The following is a 20975-nucleotide window of genomic DNA, read 5'->3' on the forward strand; positions in this document are numbered from 1 at the left end:
ATCGCATTTTCTCGACGAGCTGAGCACGTTTTCTGAAATGTGCTCCTCCCGTCACTCTGGTTGGGTGCGCATAGTAAAAAGTGCTCTTGGCAGCTAGAGAGTGCCGCGTTGACCACTGCGCATGAAGAAATGACCATCTGCAACGTTTGGTTTAGGTTTTGGGTGCATTTTTAATTTTATTGCTTAAATCGCATTTTCTCGACGAGCTGAGCACGTTTTCTGAAATGTGCTCGTCCCGTCACTCTGGTTGGGTGCGCATAGTAAAAAGTGCTCTTGGCAGCTAGAGAGTGCCGCGTTGACCACTGCGCATGAAGAAATAACCACCTGCAACGTTTGGTTTAGGTTTTTGGTGCATTTTTAATTTTATTGCTTAAATCGCATTTTCTGGACGAGCTGAGCACGCTTTCTGAAATGTGCTCCTCCCGTCACTCTGGTTGGGTGCGCATAGTAAAAAGTGCTCTTGGCAGCTAGAGAGTGTCGCGTTGACTGCTGCGCATGAAGAAATAACCACCTGCAACGTTTGGTTTAGGTTTTAGGTGCATTTTTAATTTTATTGCTTAAATCGCATTTTCTCGACGAGCAGAGCACGTTTTCTGAAATGTGCTCCTCCCGTCACTCTGGTTGGGTGCGCATGGTAAAAAGTGCTCTTGGCAGCTAGAGAGTGCCACGTTGACCACTGCGCATGAAGAAATAACCGCCTGCAACGTTTGGTTTTTGTTTTGGGTGCATTTTTAATTTCATTGCTTAAATCGCATTTTCTCGTCGAGCTGAGCACGTTTTCTGAAATGTGCTCCTCCCGTCACTCTGGTTGGGTGCGCATAGTAAAAAGTGCTCTTGGCAGCTAGAGAGTGCCGCGTTGACCACTGCGCATGAAGAAATGACCATCTGCAACGTTTGGTTTAGGTTTTGGGTGCATTTTTAATTTTATTGCTTAAATCGCATTTTCTCGACGAGCTGAGCACGTTTTCTGAAATGTGCTCCTCCCGTCACTCTGGTTGGGTGCGCATAGTAAAAAGTGCTCTTGGCAGCTAGAGAGTGCCGCGTTGACCACTGCGCATGAAGAAATAACCACCTGCAACGTTTGGTTTAGGTTTTAGGTGCATTTTTAATTTTATTGCTTAAATCGCATTTTCTCGTCGAGCTGAGCACGTTTTCTGAAATGTGCTCCTCCCGTCACTCTGGTTGGGTGCGCATAGTAAAAAGTGCTCTTGGCAGCTAGAGAGTGCCGCGTTAAACACTGCGCATGAAGAAATAACCACCTGCAATGTTTGGTTTAGGTTTTGGGTGCATTTTTAATTTTATTGCTTAAATCGCATTTTCTCGACGAGCTGAGCACGTTTTCTGAAATGTGCTCCTCCCGTCTTTCTGGTTGGGTGCGCATAGTAAAAAGTGCTCTTGGCAGCTAGAGAGTGCCACGTTGACCACTGCGCATGAAGAAATGACCATCTGCAACGTTTGGTTTAGGTTTTAGGTGCATTTTTAATTTTATTGCTTAAATCGCATTTTCTCGACAAGCTGAGCACGTTTTCTGAAATGTGCTCCTCCCGTCACTCTGGTTGGGTGCGCATAGTAAAAAGTGCTCTTGGCAGCTAGAGAGTGCCACGTTGACCACTGCGCATGAAGAAATGACCATCTGCAACGTTTGGTTTAGGTTTTAGGTGCATTTTTAATTTTATTGCTTAAATCGCATTTTCTGGACGAGCTGAGCACGTTTTCTGAAATGTGCTCCTCCCGTCACTCTGGTTGGGTGCGCATAGTAAAAAGTGCTCTTGGCAGCTAGAGAGTGCCGCGTTGACCACTGCGCATGAAAAAATGACCATCTGCAACGTTTGGTTTAGGTTTTAGGTGCATTTTTAATTTTATTGCTTAAATCGCATTTTCTCGACGAGCTGAGCACGTTTTCTGAAATGTGCTCCTCCCGTCACTCTGGTTGGGTGCGCATAGTAAAAAGTGTTCTTGGCAGCTAGAGAGTGCCGCGTTGACCATTGCACATGAAGAAATAACCACCTGCAACGTTTGGTTTAGGTTTTAGGTGCATTTTTAATTTTATTGCTTAAATCGCATTTTCTCGACGAGCTGAGCACGTTTTCTGAAATGTGCTCCTCCCGTCACTCTGGTTGGTTGCGCATAGTAAAAAGTGCTCTTGGCAGCTAGAGAGTGCCGCGTTGACCACTGCGCATGAAGAAATAACCACTTGCAACGTTTGGTTTAGGTTTTGGGTGCATTTTTAATTTTATTGCTTAAATCGCATTTTCTCGACGAGCTGAGCACGTTTTCTGAAATGTGCTCCTCCCGTCACTCTGGTTGGGTGCGCATAGTAAAAAGTGCTGTTGGCAGCTAGAGAGTCCCGCGTTGACCACTGCGCATGAAGAAATAACCACCTGCAACGTTTGGTTTAGGTTTTAGGTGCATTTTTAATTTTATTGCTTAAATCGCATTTTCTGGACGAGCTGAGCACGTTTTCTGAAATGTGCTCCTCCCGTCACTCTGGTTGGGTGAGCATAGTAAAAAGTGCTCTTGGCAGCTAGAGAGTGCCGCGTTGACCACTGCGCATGAAGAAATGACCATCTGCAACCTTTGGTTTAGGTTTTAGGTGCATTTTTAATTTTATTGCTTAAATCGCATTTTCTCGACGAGCTGAGCACGTTTTCTGAAATGTGCTCCTCCCGTCACTCTGGTTGGGTGCGCATAGTAAAAAGTGCTCTTGGCAGCTAGAGAGTGCCGCGTTGACCACTGCGCATGAAGAAGTAACCACCTGCAACGTTTGGTTTAGGTTTTGGGTGCATTTTTAATTTTATTGCTTAAATCGCATTTTCTCGACGAGCTGAGCACGTTTTCTGAAATGTGCTCCTCCCGTCACTCTGGTTGGGTGCGCATAGTAAAAAGTGCTCTTGGCAGCTAGAGAGTGCCGCGTTGACCACTGCGCATGAAGAAATGACCATCTGCAACGTTTGGTTTAGGTTTTGGGTGCATTTTTAATTTTATTGCTTAAATCGCATTTTCTCGACGAGCTGAGCACGTTTTCTGAAATGTGCTCCTCCCGTCACTCTGGTTGGGTGCGCATAGTCAAAAGTGCTCTTGGCAGCTAGAGAGTGCCGCGTTGACCACTGCGCATGAAGAAATGACCATCTGCAACGTTTGGTTTAGGTTTTGGTTGCATTTTTAATTTCATTACTTAAATCGCATTTTCTCGACGAGCTGAGCACGTTTTCTGAAATGTGCTCCTCCCGTCACTCTGGTTGGGTGCGCATAGTAAAAACTGCTCTTGGCAGCTAGAGAGTGCCACGTTGACCACTGCGCATGAAGAAATAACGTTCAACGTTTGTTTTAGGTTTTAGGTGCATTTTTATTTTTATTGCTTAAATCGCATTTTCTCGACGAGCTGAGCACGTTTTCTGAAACGTGCTCCTCCCGTCACTCTGGTTGGGTGCGCATAGTAAAAAGTGGTCTTGGCAGGTAGAGAGTGCCGCGTTGACTGCTGCGCATGAAGAAATAACCACCTGCAACGTTTGGTTTAGGTTTTAGGTGCATTTTTAATTTTATTGCTTAAATCGCATTTTTTCGACGAGCTGAGCACGTTTTCTGAAATGTGCTCCTCCCGTCACTCTGGTTGGGTGCGCATAGTAATAAGTGCTCTTGGCAGCTAGAGAGTGCCGCGTTGACCACTGCGCATGAAGAAATAACCACCTGCAACGTTTGGTTTAGGTTTTAGGTGCATTTTTAATTTTATTGCTTAAATCGCATTTCCTCGACGAGCTGAGCACGTTTTCTGAAATGTGCTCCTCCCGTCACTCTGGTCGGGTGCGCATAGTAAAAAGTGCTCTTGGCAGCTAGAGAGTGCCGCGTTGACTGCTGCACATGAAGAAATAACCACCCCCAACGTTTGGTTTAGGTTTTAGGTGCATTTTTTATTTTATTGCTTAAATCGCATTTTCTCGACGAGCTGAGCACGTTTTCTGAAATGTGCTCCTCCCGTCACTCTGGTTGGGTGCGCATAGTAAAAAGTGCTCTTGGCAGCTAGAGAGTGCCGCGTTGACCACTGCGCATGAAGAAATAATCACCTGCAACGTTTGGTTTAGGTTTTAGGTGCATTTTTAATTTTATTGCTTAAATCGCATTTTCTGGACGAGCTGAGCACGTTTTCTGAAATGTGCTCCTCCCGTCACTCTGGTTGGGTGCGCATAGTAAAAAGTGCTCTTGGCAGCTAGAGAGTGCCGCGTTGACCACTGCGCATGAAGAAATAACCACCTGCAACGTTTGGTTTAGGTTTTAGGTGCATTTTTAATTTTATTGCTTAAATCGCATTTTCTCGACGAGCTGAGCACGTTTTCTGAAATGTGCTCCTCCCGTCACTCTGGTTGGGTGCGCATAGTAAAAAGTGCTCTTGGCAGCTAGAGAGTGCCGCGTTGACGGCTGCACATGAAGAAATAACAGCCTGCAACGTTTGGTTTAGGTTTTGGGTGCATTTTTAATTTTATTGCTTAAATTGCATTTTCTCGTCGAGCTGAGCACGTGTTCTGAAATGTGCTCCTCCCGTCACTCTGGTCGGTGCGCATAGTAAAAAGTGCTCTTGGCAGCTAGAGAGTGCCGCGTTGACCACTGCGCATGAAGAAATGACCATCTGCAACGTTTGGTTTAGGTTTTGGGTGCATTTTTAATTTTATTGCTTAAATCGCATTTTCTCGACGAGCAGAGCACGTTTTCTGAAATGTGCTTCTCCCGTCACTCTGGTTGGGTGCGCATAGTAAAAAGTGCTCTTGGCAGCTAGAGAGTGCCGCGTTGACCACTGCACATAAAGAAATAACCACGTGCAACGTTTGTTTTAGGTTTTAGGTGCATTTTTAATTTTATTGCTTAAATTGCATTTTCTCGACGAGCTGAGCACGTTTTCTGAAATGTGCTCCTCCCGTCACTCTGGTTGGGTGCGCATAGTAAAAAGTGCTCTTGGCAGCTAGAGAGTGCCGCGTTGACCACTGCGCATGAAGAAATAACCATCTGCAACGTTTGGTTTAGGTTTTGGGTGCATTTTTAATTTTATTGCTTAAATCGCATTTTCTCGACGAGCTGAGCACGTTTTCTGAAATGTGCTCCTCCCGTCACTCTGGTTGGGTGCGCATAGTAAAAAGTGCTCTTGGCAGCTAGAGAGTGCCGCGTTGACCACTGCGCATGAAGAAATAACCACGTGCAACGTTTGGTTTAGGTTTTGGGTGCATTTTTAATTTTATTGCTTAAATCGCATTTTCTCGTCGAGCTGAGCACGTTTTTAGAAATGTGCTCCTCCCGTCACTCTGATTGGGTGTGCATAGTAAAAAGTGCTCTTGGCAGCTAGAGAGTGCCGCGTTGACCACTGCGCATGAAGAAATGACCATCTGCAACGTTTGGTTTAGGTTTTAGGTGCATTTTTAATTTTATTGCTTAAATCGCATTTTCTCGACGAGCTGAGCACGTTTTCTGAAATGTGCTCCTCCCGTCACTCTGGTTGGGTGCGCATAGTAAAAAGTGCTCTTGGCAGCTAGAGAGTGCCGCGTTGACCACTGCGCATGAAGAAATAACCACCTGCAACGTTTGGTTTAGGTTTTGGGTGCATTTTTAATTTTATTGCTTAAATCGCATTTTCTCGACGAGCTGAGCACGTTTTCTGAAATGTGCTCCTCCCGTCACTCTGGTTGGGTGCGCATAGTAAAAAGTGCTCTTGGCAGCTAGAGAGTGCCGCGTTGACCACTGCGCATGAAGAAATAACCACCTGCATCGTTTGGTTTAGGTTTTAGGTGCATTTTTAATTTTATTGCTTAAATCGCATTTTCTCGACGAGCTGAGCACGTTTTCTGAAATGTGCTCCTCCCGTCACTCTGGTTGGGTGCGCATAGTAAAAAGTGCTCTTGGCAGCTAGAGAGTGCCGCGTTGACCACTGCGCATGAAGAAATAACCACGTGCAACGTTTGTTTTAGGTTTTGGGTGCATTTTTAATTTTATTGCTTAAATCGCATTTTCTCGTCGAGCTGAGCACGTTTTTAGAAATGTGCTCCTCCCGTCACTCTGATTGGGTGTGCATAGTAAAAAGTGCTCTTGGCAGCTAGAGAGTGCCGCGTTGACCACTGCGCATGAAGAAATGACCATCTGCAACGTTTGGTTTAGGTTTTAGGTGCATTTTTAATTTTATTGCTTAAATCGCATTTTCTCGACGAGCTGAGCACGTTTTCTGAAATGTGCTCCTCCTGTCACTCTGGTTGGGTGCGCATAGTAAAAAGTGCTCTTGGCAGCTAGAGAGTGCCGCGTTGACCACTGCGCATGAAGAAATAACCACCTGCAACGTTTGGTTTAGGTTAAGGGTGCATTTTTAATTTTATTGCTTAAATCGCATTTTCTCGACGAGCTGAGCACGTTTTCTGAAATGTGCTCCTCCCGTCACTCTGGTTGGGTGCGCATAGTAAAAAGTGCTCTTGGCAGCTAGAGAGTGCCGCGTTGACCACTGCGCATGAAGAAATAACCACCTGCATCGTTTGGTTTAGGTTTTAGGTGCATTTTTAATTGTATTGCTTAAATCACATTTTCTCGACGAGCTGAGCACGTTTTCTGAAATGTGCTCCTCCCGTCACTCTGGTTGGGTGCGCATAGTAAAAAGTGCTCTTGGCAGCTAGAGAGTGCCGCGTTGACCACTGCGCATGAAGAAATAACCACGTGCAACGTTTGTTTTAGGTTTTGGGTGCATTTTTAATTTTATTCCTTAAATCGCATTTTCTCGTCGAGCTGAGCACGTTTTTAGAAATGTGCTCCTCCCGTCACTCTGGTTGGGTGTTCATAGTAAAAAGTGCTCTTGGCAGCTAGAGAGTGCCGCGTTGACCACTGCGCATGAAGAAATGACCATCTGCAACGTTTGGTTTAGGTTTTGGGTGCATTTTTAATTTTATTGCTTAAATCGCATTTTCTCGACGAGCTGAGCACGTTTTCTGAAATGTGCTCCTCCCGTCACTCTGGTTGGGTGCGCATAGTGAAAAGTGCTCTTGGCAGCTAGAGAGTGCCGCGTTGACCATTGCGCATGAAGAAATAACCACCTGCAACGTTTGGTTTAGGTTTTAGGTGCATTTTTAATTTTATTGCTTAAATCGCATTTTCTCGACGAGCTGAGCACGTTGTCTGAAATGTGCTCCTCACGTCACTCTGGTTGGGTGCGCATAGTAAAAAGTGCTCTTGGCAGCTAGAGAGTGCCGCGTTGACCACTGCGCATGAAGAAATAACCACCTGCCACGTTTGGTTTAGGTTTTGGGTGCATTTTTAATTTTATTGCTTAAATCGCATTTTCTCGTCGAGCTGAGCACGTTTTCTGAAATGTGCTCCTCCGTCACTCTGGTTGGGTGCGCATAGTAAAAAGTGCTCTTGGCAGCTAGAGAGTGCCGCGTTGACCACTGCGCATGAAGAAATGACCATCTGCAACGTTTGGTTTAGGTTTTGGGTGCATTTTTAATTTTATTGCTTAAATCGCATTTTCTCGACGAGCTAAGCACGTTTTCTGAAATGTGCTCCTCCCGTGACTCTGGTTGGGTGCGCATAGTGAAAAGTGCTCTTGGCAGCTAGAGAGTGCCGCGTTGACCACTGCCCATGAAGAAATAACCACCTTCAACGTTTGGTTTAGGTTTTAGGTGCATTTTTAATTTTATTGCTTAAATCGCATTTTCTCGACGAGCTGAGCACGTTTTCTGAAATGTGCTCCTCCCGTCACTCTGGTTGGGTGCGCATAGTAAAAAGTGCTCTTGGCAGCTAGAGAGTGCCGCGTTGGCCACTGCGCATGAAGAAATAACCACCTGCAACGTTTGGTTTAGGTTTTAGATGCATTTTTAATTTTATTGCTTGAATCGCATTTTTTCGACGAGCTGAGCACGTTTTCTGAAATGTGCTCCTCCCGTCACTCTGGTTGGGTGCGCATAGTAAAAAGTGCTCTTGGCACCTAGAGAATGCCGCGTTGACCACTGCGCATGAAGAAATGACCATCTGCAACGTTTGGTTTAGGTTTTGGGTGCATTTTTAATTTTATTGCTTAAATCGCATTTTCTCGACGAGCTGAGCACATTTTCTGAAATGTGCTCCTCCCGTCACTCTGGTTGGGTGCGGATAGTAAAAAGTGCTCTTGGCAGCTAGAGAGTGCCGCGTTGACCACTGCGCATGAAGAAATAACCACCTGCAACGTTTGGTTTAGGTTTTGGGTGCATTTTTAATTTTATTGCTTAAATCGCATTTTCTGGACAAGCTGAGCACGTTTTCTGAAATGTGCTCCTCCCGTCACTCTGGTTGGGTGCGCATAGTAAAAAGTGCTCTTGGCAGCTAGAGAGTGCCGCGTTGACCACTGCGCATGAAGAAATGACCATCTGCAACGTTTAGTTTAGGTTTTAGGTGCATTTTTAATTTTATTGCTTAAATCGCATTTTCTCGACGAGCTGAGCACGTTTTCTGAAATGTGCTCCTCCCGTCACTCTGGTTGGGTGCGCATAGTAAAAAGTGCTCTTGGCAGCTAGAGAGTGCCGCGTTGACCACTGCGCATGAAGAAATAACCACGTGCAACGTTTGTTTTAGGTTTTAGGTGCATTTTTAATTTTATTGCTTAAATCGCATTTTCTCGACGAGCTGAGCACGTTTTCTGAAATGTGCTCCTCCCGTCACTCTGGTTGGGTGCGCATAGTAAAAAGTGCTCTTGGCAGCTAGAGAGTGCCGCGTTGACCGCTGCGCATGAAGAAATAACCACCTGCAACGTTTGGTTTAGGTTTTAGGTGCATTTTTAATTTTATTGCTTAAATCGCATTTTCTCGACGAGCTGAGCACGTTTTCTGAAATGTGCTCCTCCCGTCACTCTGGTTGGGTGCGCATAGTAAAAAGTGCTCTTCGCAGCTAGAGAGTGCCGCGTTGATCACTGCGCATGAAGAAATAACCACGTGCAACGTTTGTTTTAGGTTTTAGGTGCATTTTTAATTTTATTGCTTAAATCGCATTTTCTCGACAAGCTGAGCACGTTTTCTGAAATGTGCTCCTCCCGTCACTCTGGTTGGGTGCGCATAGTAAAAAGTGCTCTTGGCAGCTAGAGAGTGCCGCGTTGACCACTGCGCATGAAGAAATAACCACCTGCAACGTTTGGTTTAGGTTTTGGGTGCATTTTTAATTTTATTGCTTAAATCGCATTTTCTCGACGAGCTGAGCACGTTTTCTGAAATGTGCTCCTCCCGTCACTCTGGTTGGGTGCGCATAGTAAAAAGTGCTCTTGGCAGCTAGAGAGTGCCGCGTTGACCACTGCGCATGAAGAAATAACCACGTGCAACGTTTGTTTTAGGTTTTAGGTGCATTTTTAATTTTATTGCTTAAATCGCATTTTCTCGACGAGCTGAGCACGTTTTCTGAAATGTGCTCCTCCCGTCACTCTGGTTGGGTGCGCATAGTAAAAAGTGCTCTTGGCAGCTAGAGAGTGCCGCGTTGACCGCTGCGCATGAAGAAATAACCACCTGCAACGTTTGGTTTAGGTTTTAGGTGCATTTTTAATTTTATTGCTTAAATCGCATTTTCTCGACGAGCTGAGCACGTTTTCTGAAATGTGCTCCTCCCGTCACTCTGGTTGGGTGTGCATAGTAAAAAGTGCTCTTGGCAGCTAGAGAGTGCCGCGTTGACTGCTGCGCATGAAGAAATAACCACCTGCAACGTTTGGTTTAGGTTTTAGGTGCATTTTTAATTTTATTGCTTAAATCGCATTTTCTCGACGAGCTGAGCACGTTTTCTGAAATGTGCTCCTCCCGTCACTCTGGTTGGGTGCGCATAGTAAAAAGTGCTCTTGGCAGCTAGAGAGTGCCACGTTGACCACTGCGCATGAAGAAATGACCATCTGCAACGTTTGGTTTAGGTTTTAGGTGCATTTTTAATTTTATTGCTTGAATCGCATTTTCTCCACAAGCTGAGCACGTTTTCTGAAATGTGCTCCTCCCGTCACTCTGGTTGGGTGTGCATAGTAAAAAGTGCTCTTGGCAGCTAGAGAGTGCCGCGTTGACTGCTGCGCATGGAGAAATAACCACCTGCAACGTTTGGTTTAGGTTTTAGGTGTATTTTTAATTTTATTGCTTAAATCGCATTTTCTCGACGAGCTGAGCACGTTTTCTGAAATGTGCTCCTCCCGTCACTCTGGTTGGGTGCGCATAGTAAAAAGTGCTCTTGGCAGCTAGAGAGTGCCACGTTGACCACTGCGCATGAAGAAATGACCATCTGCAACGTTTGGTTTAGGTTTTAGGTGCATTTTTAATTTTATTGCTTAAATCGCATTTTCTCGACAAGCTGAGCACGTTTTCTGAAATGTGCTCCTCCCGTCACTCTGGTTGGGTGCGCATAGTAAAAAGTGCTTTTGGCAGCTATAGAGTGCCGCGTTGACCACTGCGCATGAAGAAATGACCATCTGCAACGTTTGGTTTAGGTTTTAGGTGCATTTTTAATTTAATTGCTTAAATCGCATTTTCTCGACGAGATGAGCACGTTTTCTGAAATGTGCTCCTCCCGTCACTCTGGTTGGGGGCGCATAGTAAAAAGTGCTCTTGGCAGCTAGAGAGTGCCGCGTTGACTGCTGCGCATGAAGAAATAACCACCTGCAACGTTTGGTTTAGGTTTTAGGTGCATTTTTAATTTTATTGCTTAAATCGCATTTTCTCGACGAGCTGAGCACGTTTTCTGAAATGTGCTCTCCCGTCACTCTGGTTGGGTGGGCATAGTAAAAAGTGCTCTTGGCAGCTAGAGAGTGCCGCGTTGACCACTGCGCATGAAGAAATAACCACCTGCAACGTTTGGTTTAGGTTTTAGGTGAATTTTTAATTTTATTGCTTAAATCGCATTTTCTGGACGAGCTGAGCACGTTTTCTGAAATGTGCTCCTCCCGTCACTCTAGTTGGGTGAGCATAGTAAAAAGTGCTCTTGGCAGCTAGAGAGTGCCGCGTTGACCACTGCGCATGAAGAACTGACCATCTGCAACCTTTGGTTTAGGTTTTAGGTGCATTTTTAATTTTATTGCTTAAATCGCATTTTCTCGACGAGCTGAGCACGTTTTCTGAAATGTGCTCCTCCCGTCACTCTGGTTGGGTGCGCATAGTAAAAAGTGCTCTTGGCAGCTAGAGAGTGCCGCGTTGACCACTGCGCATGAAGAAGTAACCACCTGCAACGTTTGGTTTAGGTTTTGGGTGCATTTTTAATTTTATTGCTTAAATCGCATTTTCTCGACGAGCTGAGCACGTTTTCTGAAATGTGCTCCTCCCGTCACTCTGGTTGGGTGCGCATGGTAAAAAGTGCTCTTGGCAGCTAGAGAGTGCCACGTTGACCACTGCGCATGAAGAAATAACCGCCTGCAACGTTTGGTTTTTGTTTTGGGTGCATTTTTAATTTCATTGCTTAAATCGCATTTTCTCGTCGAGCTGAGCACGTTTTCTGAAATGTGCTCCTCCCGTCACTCTGGTTGGGTGCGCATAGTAAAAAGTGCTCTTGGCAGCTAGAGAGTGCCGCGTTGACCACTGCGCATGAAGAAATGACCATCTGCAACGTTTGGTTTAGGTTTTGGGTGCATTTTTAATTTTATTGCTTAAATCGCATTTTCTCGACGAGCTGAGCACGTTTTCTGAAATGTGCTCCTCCCGTCACTCTGGTTGGGTGCGCATAGTAAAAAGTGCTCTTGGCAGCTAGAGAGTGCCGCGTTGACCACTGCGCATGAAGAAATAACCACCTGCAACGTTTGGTTTAGGTTTTAGGTGCATTTTTAATTTTATTGCTTAAATCGCATTTTCTCGTCGAGCTGAGCACGTTTTCTGAAATGTGCTCCTCCCGTCACTCTGGTTGGGTGCGCATAGTAAAAAGTGCTCTTGGCAGCTAGAGAGTGCCGCGTTGACCACTGCGCATGAAGAAATGACCATCTGCAACGTTTGGTTTAGGTTTTGGGTGCATTTTTAATTTTATTGCTTAAATCGCATTTACTCGACGAGCTGAGCACGTTTTCTGAAATGTGCTCCTCCCGTCACTCTGGTTGGGTGCGCATAGTAAAAAGTGCTCTTGGCAGCTAGAGAGTGCCGCGTTGACCACTGCACATAAAGAAATAACTACGTGCAACGTTTGTTTTAGGTTTTATGTGCATTTTTAATTTTATTGCTTAAATCGCATTTTCTCGACGAGCTGAGCACGTTTTCTGAAATGTGCTCCTCCCGTCACTCTGGTTGGGTGCGCATAGTAAAAAGTGATCTTGGCAGCTAGAGAGTGCCGCGTTGACCATTGCGCATGAAGAAATAACCACCTGCAACGTTTGGTTTAGGTTTTAGGTGCATTTTTAATTTTATTGCTTAAATCGCATTTTCTCGAGGAGCTGAGCACGTTTTCTGAAATGTGCTCCTCCCGTCACTCTGGTTGGGTGCGCATAGTAAAAACTGCTCTTGGCAGCTAGAGAGTGCCGCGTTGACCACTGCGCATGAAGAAATAACCACCTGCAACGTTTGGTTTAGGTTTTGGGTGCATTTTTAATTTTATTGCTTAAATCGCATTTTCTCGACGAGCTGAGCACGTTTTCTGAAATGTGCTCCTCCCGTCACTCTGGTTGGGTGCGCATAGTAAAAACTGCTCTTGGCAGCTAGAGAGTGCCGCGTTGACCACTGCGCATGAAGAAATAACCACCTGCAACGTTTGGTTTAGGTTTTGGGTGCATTTTTAATTTTATTGCTTAAATCGCATTTTCTGGACAAGCTGAGCACGTTTTCTGAAATGTGCTCCTCCCGTCACTCTGGTTGGGTGCGCATAGTAAAAAGTGCTCTTGGCAGCTAGAGAGTGCAGCGTTGACCACTGCGCATGAAGAAATGACCATCTGCAACGTTTTTTTTAGGTTTTGGGTGCATTTTTAATTTTATTGCTTAAATCGCATTTTCTCGACGAGCTGAGCACGTTTTCTGAAATGTGCTCCTCCCGTCACTCTGGTTGGGTGCGCATAGTAAAAAGTGCTCTTGGCAGCTAGAGAGTGCCACGTTGACCACTGCGCATGAAGAAATAACCACGTGCAACGTTTGTTTTAGGTTTTAGGTGCATTTTTATTTTTATTGCTTAAATCGCATTTTCTCGACGAGCTGAGCACGTTTTCTGAAATGTGCTCCTCCCGTCACTCTGGTTGGGTGCGCATAGTAAAAAGTGCTCTTGGCAGCTAGAGAGTGCCGCGTTGACCACTGCGCATGAAGAAATGACCACCTGCAACGTTTGGTTTAGGTTTTAGGTGCATTTTTAATTTTATTGCTTAAATCGCATTTTCTCGACGAGCTCAGTACGTTTTCTGAAATGTGCTCCTCCCCGTCACTCTGGTTGGGTGCGCATAGTAAAAAGTGCTCTTGGCAGCTAGAGAGTGCCGCGTTGACCACTGCGCATGAAGAAATAACCACCTGAAACGTTTGGTTTAGGTTTTGGGTGCATTTTTAATTTTATTGCTTAAATCGCATTTTCTGGACGAGCTGAGCACGTTTTCTGAAATGTGCTCCTCCCGTCACTCTTGTTGGATGCGCATAGTAAAAAGTGCTCTTGGCAGCTAGAGAGTGCCGCGTTGACCACTGCGCATGAAGAAATGACCATCTGCAACGTTTGGTTTAGGTTTTAGGTGCATTTTTAATTTTATTGCTTAAATCGCATTTTCTGGACGAGCTGAGCACATTTTCTGAAATGTGCTCCTCCCGTCACTCTGGTTGGGTGCGCATAGTAAAAAGTGCTCTTGGCAGCTAGAGAGTGCCGCGTTGACCATTGCGCATGAAGAAATGACCATCTGCAACGTTTGGTTTAGGTTTTGGGTGCATTTTTAATTTTATTGCTTAAATCGCATTTTCTCGACGAGCAGAGCACGTTTTCTGAAATGTGCTTCTCCCGTCACTCTGGTTGGGTGCGCATAGTAAAAAGTGCTCTTGGCAGCTAGAGAGTGCCGCGTTGACCACTGCACGTAAAGAAATAACCACGTGCAACGTTTGTTTTAGGTTTTAGGTGCATTTTTAATTTTATTGCTTAAATCGCATTTTCTCGACGAGCTGAGCACGTTTTCTGAAATGTGCTCCTCCCGTCACTCTGGTTGGGTGTGCATAGTGAAAAGTGCTCTTGGCAGCTAGAGAGTGCCGCGTTGACCATTGCGCATGAAGAAATAACCACCTGCAACGTTTGGTTTAGGGTTTAGGTGCATTTTTAATTTTATTGCTTAAATCGCATTTTCTCGACGAGCTGAGCACGTTTTCTGAAATGTGCTCCTCCCGTCACTCTGTTTGGGTGCGCATAGTAAAAAGTGCTCTTGGCAGCTAGAGAGTGCCGTGTTGACCACTGCGCATGAAGAAATAACCACCTGCAACGTTTGGTTTAGGTTTTAGGTGCATTTTTAATTTTATTGCTTAAATCGCATTTTCTCGACGAGCTGAGCACGTTTTCTGAAATGTGCTCCTCCCGTCACTCTGGTTGGGTGCGCATAGTAAAAAGTGCTCTTGGCAGCTAGAGAGTGCCGCGTTGACCACTGCGCATGAAGAAATAACCACCTGCAACGTTTGGTTTAGGTTTTGGGTGCATTTTTAATTTTATTGCTTAAATCGCATTTTCTCGACGAGCTGAGCACGTTTTCTGAAATGTGCTCCTCCCGTCACTCTGGTTGGGTGCGCATAGTAAAAAGTGCTCTTGGCAGCTAGAGAGTGCCGCGTTTACCACTGCGCATGAAGAAATAACCACCTGCAACGTTTGGTTTAGGTTTTGGGTGCATTTTTAATTTTATTGCTTAAATCGCATTTTCTCGTCGAGCTGAGGTCGTTTTCCGAAATGTGCTCCTCCCGTCACTCTTGTTGGATGCGCATAGTAAAAAGTGCTCTTGGCAGCTAGAGAGTGCCGCGTTGACCACTGCGCATGAAGAAATAACCACCTGAAACGTTTGGTTTAGGTTTTGGGTGCATTTTTAATTTTATTGCTTAAATCGCATTTTCTGGACGAGCTGAGCACGTTTTCTGAAATGTGCTCCTCCCGTCACTCTTGTTGGATGCGCATAGTAAAAAGTGCTCTTGGCAGCTAGAGAGTGCCGCGTTGACCACTGCGCATGAAGAAATGACCATCTGCAACGTTTGGTTTAGGTTTTAGGTGCATTTTTAATTTTATTGCTTAAATCGCATTTTCTGGACGAGCTGAGCACATTTTCTGAAATGTGCTCCTCCCGTCACTCTGGTTGGGTGCGCATAGTAAAAAGTGCTCTTGGCAGCTAGAGAGTGCCGCGTTGACCACTGCCCATGAAGAAATAACCACCTGCAACGTTTGGTTTAGGTTTTAGGTGCATTTTTAATTTTATTGCTTAAATCGCATTTTCTCGACGAGCTGAGCACGTTTTCTGAAATGTGCTCCTCCCGTCACTCTGGTTGGGTGCGCATAGTAAAAAGTGCTCTTGGCAGCTAGAGAGTGCCGCGTTGGCCACTGCGCATGAAGAAATAACCACCTGCAACGTTTGGTTTAGGTTTTAGGTGCATTTTTAATTTTATTGCTTGAATCGCATTTTTTCGACGAGCTGAGCACGTTTTCTGAAATGTGCTCCTCCCGTCACTCTGGTTGGGTGCGCATAGTAAAAAGTGCTCTTGGCACCTAGAGAATGCCGCGTTGACCACTGCGCATGAAGAAATTACCATCTGCAACGTTTGGTTTAGGTTTTGGGTGCATTTTTAATTTTATTGCTTAAATCGCATTTTCTCGACGAGCTGAGCACATTTTCTGAAATGTGCTCCTCCCGTCACTCTGGTTGGGTGCGGATAGTAAAAAGTGCTCTTGGCAGCTAGAGAGTGCCGCGTTGACCACTGCGCATGAAGAAACAACCACCTGCAACGTTTGGTTTAGGTTTTGGGTGCATTTTTAATTTTATTGCTTAAATCGCATTTTCTGGACAAGCTGAGCACGTTTTCTGAAATGTGCTCCTCCCGTCACTCTGGTTGGGTGTGCATAGTAAAAAGTGCTCTTGGCAGCTAGAGAGTGCCGCGTTGACAACTGCGCATGAAGAAATGACCATCTGCAACGTTTAGTTTAGGTTTTAGGTGCATTTTTAATTTTATTGCTTAAATCGCATTTTCTCGACGAGCTGAGCACGTTTTCTGAAATGTGCTCCTCCCGTCACTCTGGTTGGGTGCGCATAGTAAAAAGTGCTCTTGGCAGCTAGAGAGTGCCGCGTTGACCACTGCGCATGAAGAAATGAGCATTTGCAACGTTTGGTTTAGGTTTTAGGTGCATTTTTAAATTTATTGCTTAAATTGCATTTTCTGGACGAGCTGAGCACGTTTTCTGAAATGTGCTCCTCCCGTCACTCTGGTTGGGTGCGCATAGTAAAAAGTGCTCTTGGCAGCTGGAGAGTGCCGCGTTGACCACTGCGCATGAAGAAATGACCATCTGCAACGTTTGGTTTAGGTTTTAGGTGCATTTTTAATTTTATTGCTTGAATCGCATTTTCTCGACGAGCTGAGCACGTTTTCTGAAATGTGCTCCTCCCGTCACTCTGGTTGGGTGCGCATAGTAAAAAGTGCTCTTGGCAGCTAGAGAGTGCCGCGTTGACCACTGCGCATGAAGAAATGACCATCTGCAACGTTTGGTTTAGGTTTTAGGTGCATTTTTAATTGTATTGCTTAAATCGCATTTTCTCGACGAGCCGAGCACGTTTTCTGAAATGTGCTCCTCCCGTCACTCTGGTTGGGTGCGCATAGTAAAAAGTGCTCTTGGCAGCTAGAGAGTGCCGCGTTGACCACTGTGCATGAAGAAATAACCACCTGCAACGTTTGGTTTAGGTTATGGGTGCATTTTTAATTTTATTGCTTAAATCGCATTTTCTCGACAAGCTGAGCACGTTTTCTGAAATGTGCTCCTCCCGTCACTCTGGTTGGGTGCGCATAGTAAAAAGTGCTCTTGGCAGCTAGAGAGTGCCGCGTTGACCACTGCGCATGAAGAAATAACCACCTGCATCGTTTGGTTTAGGTTTTAGGTGCATTTTTAATTTTATTGCTTAAATCACATTTTCTCGACGAGCTGAGCACGTTTTCTGAAATGTGCTCCTCCCGTCACTCTGGTTGGGTGCGCATAGTAAAAAGTGCTCTTGGCAGCTAGAGAGTGCCGCGTTGACCACTGCGCATGAAGAAATAACCACGTGCAACGTTTGTTTTAGGTTTTGGGTGCATTTTTAATTTTATTGCTTATATCGCATTTTCTCGTCCAGCTGAGCACGTTTTTAGAAATGTGCTCCTCCCGTCACTCTGGTTGGGTGTGCATAGTAAAAAGTGCTCTTGGCAGCTAGAGAGTGCCGCGTTGACCACTGCGCATGAAGAAATGACCATCTGCAACGTTTGGTTTAGGTTTTGGGTGCATTTTTAATTTTATTGCTTAAATCGCATTTTCTCGACGAGCTGAGCACGTTTTCTGAAATGTGCTCCTCCCGTCACTCTGGTTGGGTGCGCATAGTGAAAAGTGGTCTTGGCAGCTAGAGAGTGCCGCGTTGACCATTGCGCATGAAGAAATAACCACCTGCAACGTTTGGTTTAGGTTTTAGGTGCATTTTTAATTTTATTGCTTAAATCGCATTTTCTCGACGAGCTGAGCACGTTTTCTGAAATGTGCTCCTCCCGTCACTCTGGTTGGGTGCGCATAGTAAAAAGTGCTCTTGGCAGCTAGAGAGTGCCGCGTTGACCACTGCGCATGAAGAAATAACCACCTGCAACGTTTGGTTTAGGTTTTAGGTGCATTTTTAATTTTATTGCTTAAATCGCATTTTCTCGACGAGCTGAGCACGTTTTCTGAAATGTGCTCCTCCCGTCACTCTGGTCGGGTGCGCATAGTAAATAGTGCTCTTGGCAGCTAGAGAGTGCCGCGTTGACTGCTGCACATGAAGAAATAACCACCCCCAACGTTTGGTTTAGGTTTTAGGTGCATTTTTTATTTTATTGCTTAAATCGCATTTTCTCGACGAGCTGAGCACGTTTTCTGAAATGTGCTCCTGCCGTCACTCTGGTTGGGTGCGCATAGTAAAAAGTGCTCTTGGCAGCTAGAGAGTGCCGCGTTGACCACTGCGCATGAAGAAATAACCACCTGCAACGTTTGGTTTAGGTTTTGGGTGCATTTTTAATCTTATTGCTTAAATCGCATTTTCTCGACGAGCTGAGCACGTTTTCTGAAATGTGCTCCTCCCGTCACTCTGGTTGGGTGCGCATAGTAAAAAGTGCTCTTGGCAGCTAGAGAGTGCCGCGTTGACCACTGCGCATGAAGAAATAACCACGTGCAACGTTTGTTTTAGGTTTTGGGTGCATTTTTAATTTTATTGCTTAAATCGCATTTTCTCGTCGAGCTGAGCACGTTTTCAGAAATGTGCTCCTCCCGTCACTCTGGTTGGGTGTGCATAGTAAAAAGTGCTCTTGGCAGCTAGAGAGTGCCGCGTTGACCACTGCGCATGAAGAAATGACCATCTGCAACGTTTGGTTTAGGTTTTGGGTGCATTTTTAATTTTATTGCTTAAATCGCATTTTCTCGACGAGCTGAGCACGTTTTCTGAAATGTGCTCCTCCCGTCACTCTGGTTGGGTGCGCATAGTAAAAAGTGTTCTTGGCAGCTAGAGAGTGCCGCGTTGACCATTGCGCATGAAGAAATAACCACCTGCAACGTTTGGTTTAGGTTTTAGGTGCATTTTTAATTTTATTGCTTAAATCGCATTTTCTCGACGAGCTGAGCACGTTTTCTGAAATGTGCTCCTCCCGTCACTCTGGTTGGGTGCGCATAGTAAAAACTGCTCTTGGCAGCTAGAGAGTGCCGCGTTGACCACTGCGCATGAAGAAATAACCACCTGCAACGTTTGGTTTAGGTTTTGGGTGCATTTTTAATTTTATTGCTTAAATCGAATTTTCTCGACGAGCTGAGCACGTTTTCTGAAATGTGCTCCTCCCGTCACTCTGGTTGGGTGCGCATAGTAAAAAGTGCTCTTGGCAGCTAGAGAGTGCCGCGTTGACCACTGCGCATGAAGAAATAACCACCTGCAACGTTTGGTTTAGGTTTTGGGTGCATTTTTAATTTTATTGCTTAAATCGCATTTTCTCGACGAGCTGAGCACGTTTTCTGAAATGTGCTCGTCCCGTCACTCTGGTTGGGTGCGCATAGTAAAAAGTGGTCTTGGCAGCTAGAGAGTGCCGCGTTGACCACTGCGCATGAAGAAATAACCACCTGCAACGTTTGGTTTAGGTTTTTGGTGCATTTTTAATTTTATTGCTTAAATCGCATTTTCTGGACGAGCTGAGCACGCTTTCTGAAATGTGCTCCTCCCGTCACTCTGGTTGGGTGCGCATAGTAAAAAGTGCTCTTGGCAGCTAGAGAGTGTCGCGTTGACTGCTGCGCATGAAGAAATAACCACCTGCAACGTTTGGTTTAGGTTTTAGGTGCATTTTTAATTTTATTGCTTAAATCGCATTTTCTCGACGAGCAGAGCACGTTTTCTGAAATGTGCTCCTCCCGTCACTCTGGTTGGGTGTGCATGGTAAAAAGTGCTCTTGGCAGCTAGAGAGTGCCACGTTGACCACTCCGCATGAAGAAATAACCGCCTGCAACGTTTGGTTTTTGTTTTGGGTGCATTTTTAATTTCATTGCTTAAATTGCATTTTCTCGTCGAGCTGAGCACGTTTTCTGAAATGTGCTCCTCCCGTCACTCTGGTTGGGTGCGCATAGTAAAAACTGCTCTTGGCAGCTAGAGAGTGCCGCGTTGACCACTGCGCATGAAGAAATGACCATCTGAGACGTTTGATTTAGGTTTTGGGTGTATTTTTAATTTTATTGCTTAAATCGCATTTTCTCGACGAGCTGAGCACGTTTTCTGAAATGTGCTCCTCCCGTCACTCTGGTTGGGTGCGCATAGTAAAAAGTGCTCTTGGCAGCTAGAGAGTGCCGCGTTGACCACTGCGCATGAAGAAATAACCACGTGCAACGTTTGGTTTAGGTTTTAGGTGCATTTTTAATTTTATTGCTTAAATCGCATTTTCTCGACGAGCTGAGCACGTTTTCTGAAATGTGCTCCTCCCGTCACTCTGGTTGGGTGCGCATAGTAAAAAGTGATCTTGGCAGCTAGAGAGCGCCGCGTTGACCATTGCGCATGAAGAAATAACCACCTGCAACATTTGTTTTAGGTTTTAGGTGCATTTTTAATTGTATTGCTTAAATCGCATTTTCTCGAGGAGCTGAGCACGTTTTCTGAAATGTGCTCCTCCCGTCACTCTGGTTGGGTGCGCATTTTAAAAACTGCTCTTGGCAGCTAGAGAGTGCCGCGTTGACCACTGCGCATGAAGAAATAACCACCTGCAACGTTTGGTTTAGGTTTTGGGTGCATTTTTAATTTTATTGCTTAAATCGCATTTTCTCGTCGAGCTGAGCACGTTTTCTGAAATGTGCTCCTCCCGTCACTCTGGTTGGGTGCGCATAGTAAAAAGTGCTCTTGGCAGCTAGAGAGTGCCGCGTTGACCACTGCGCATGAATAAATGACCATCTGCAACGTTTGGTTTAGGTTTTGGGTGCATTTTTAATTTTATTGCTTAAATCGCATTTTCTCGACGAGCTGAGCACGTTTTCTGAAATGTGCTCCTCCCGTCACTCTGGTTGGGTGCGCATAGTAAAAAGTGCTCTTGGCAGCTAGAGAGTGCCGCGTTGACCACTGCACATAAAGAAATAACCACGTGCAACGTTTGTTTTAGGTTGTAGGTGCATTTTTAATTTTATTGCTTAAATCGCATTTTCTCGACGAGCTGAGCACGTTTTCTGAAATGTGCTCCTCCCGTCACTCTGGTTGGGTGCGCATAGTAAAAAGTGATCTTGGCAGCTAGAGAGTGCCGCGTTGACCATTGCGCATGAAGAAATAACCACCTGCAACGTTTGGTTTAGGTTGTAGGTGCATTTTTAATTTTATTGCTTAAATCGCATTTTCTCGAGGAGCTGAGCACGTTTTCTGA

Source organism: Syngnathus scovelli, chromosome 4 (assembly GCF_024217435.2).
Source record: "Syngnathus scovelli strain Florida chromosome 4, RoL_Ssco_1.2, whole genome shotgun sequence".
Classification (NCBI taxonomy): domain Eukaryota; kingdom Metazoa; phylum Chordata; class Actinopteri; order Syngnathiformes; family Syngnathidae; genus Syngnathus; species Syngnathus scovelli.